A 1,964-nucleotide genomic window follows, 5' to 3' on the forward strand; every position below is an offset into this window, starting at 1 on the left:
TTTCGGGACCGGACTTGCTCCGCTCTCACGCCAACAAAGTTTCAAGAGAATCCCGCTTCCAGATCGAAGAGGAGGACTTTGTGGAGGGAAATACAAATCTTCCGGGTGCCGGTCATGCCTTCCAACTAACCTCTCCGGGCGTTGGGAAGTAAAATGATCAGCTTCTCCGTTTCCGCCTTTCTCCGCTCTCCTCTTTTGGCGCTGCGGTCAGGTGATGCCGCATTTTTTTATCGTTCTCTCTTTACTCAGAGTCCGGGATAGGAGAGATCGAGGGGGGATGAAAACTGTCAACGCTTCCACCCCCCTACATCCCAAGTTCTCATCTTCTACGTTCCTATAGTCAATTCCATTATCACCCGGTTGCCTGTTCGCTACCATAGCAACCCCGCCTTTAACTCTATATCACCGGCTCTCGATATTGTTGTTGATACATTGTTGATATTTTTTTTCCAAACAGCGGAAGAGAAGGTATTCAAAGGACATGATTAAAAACCCGTTAATAGGTCTTGAAGATTATGCCGAAAGTTATTTAAGGACCAAACTATCCATAATGCTCTACGCTTATATTGATTTAGTGATTTAGATTAATCAAGGAAAGGATTTTCAGTCTTTTTTCCCGGAGCTAGGCCGAACAAGCTGCGACATTTTGACAGCCCGCTAGAAACGCCTCCCCACTTGGACCCCCCTTGGGATATTTTAATTGTGATTTAGTAAGTCATTAATTTTATCTAAAACGATGCCTCTGGGTACCTGTTCGGTGTCCCTGTCGCTAATAGACAGGCTAGGCATCCGCTAGAAAACGCGTACGGAGATCGCGTACAGTCTGCGCGCGATAAAGACCCGTCTACACTCGTACAAGTTCCTTACACAAGTTCACCCTCGCGGGATTAAATAGTCTAATTAAGGGAGACATTAGTCTCTTTGATTTTTCCCTCGTTACCTTTCTCCATTGATTTTCCTTATTTTCTCTTTTGAGATTTTTTAGATTTTCCGATTTACGCGGTTGTAGTCGCCATCTATCATCGTTTCCATCAACTATGCATTTAACTTACTTAATTTTTTCGTATATTCACGTATTTATTTAAACTTACTAGACGTTGATTTTTATTTTCCGGCTGTTTTCAAGGGTTACGATTAGATTAGGACGCCATCTTTGATTAATCACGTCGGATGTCGCTGTACTATTTTCTACGATATCAATATATCGATCTTAAGCCAGTTTTCGGAACGTTCAATTAAGAACGCCATCTATCCTTGAAATATTATTATTATTATTTTAAATTTTTAATACTGCTAAGATATATTTTACTCAAACTTAAAATTCGGTATTCGTTTGATTTTAATATTGACCAAATCAAATTAAATATTTTTAATTTTGGAAATACATAATCATTTAAAAGCTTATATAAATTAAACTTCATACTTATCATTCTAAGCAAGAAATAGCACTGTCTACTACTTCATCCCTTTGAAAAGCACATTTCAAAAGCTCCATTTCATTGACAGATGGTGCAACCCATACGTACCATTCGATAGTGAAAGTTCAACTAATCAATACGTTTTCTTGCAAAAGGTACGCAAAGTACAACAGAAGCCTTTCAAATCTTCATTACGATAAAAAGCACTTGTCCTTCTTTTAAGCTATTCTGTAAAAATCAAAAATTACAAAAAATCATGATCCGTCAAAAATGACAATGTGGTTGTGCGGAAGAGGCTGCTATCGAAATATCAATGCTGCCACTACTTTAAATGGAACTTAAACAATCGATAGTTTGATATTTCGATATCCGCCACTTTTCCACATGCGCATTGCCATTTTTGACGGATTTATTATTTCTTTGCCAATAGTCTTCTCGTTAACACTAAAATAACCGATTTGTTTTTGCCAATTTGGTTTTTCACAGAATAGTCTTCCTGAGGAAGTCAATCGGCGATAAAAAATTGTTAACACTAAAATAACAGAA

The sequence above is a fragment of the Leiobunum rupestre genome, chromosome 9 (genome assembly GCF_980474605.1).
Source record: "Leiobunum rupestre chromosome 9, qqLeiRupe1.1.hap1, whole genome shotgun sequence".
Classification (NCBI taxonomy): domain Eukaryota; kingdom Metazoa; phylum Arthropoda; class Arachnida; order Opiliones; family Sclerosomatidae; genus Leiobunum; species Leiobunum rupestre.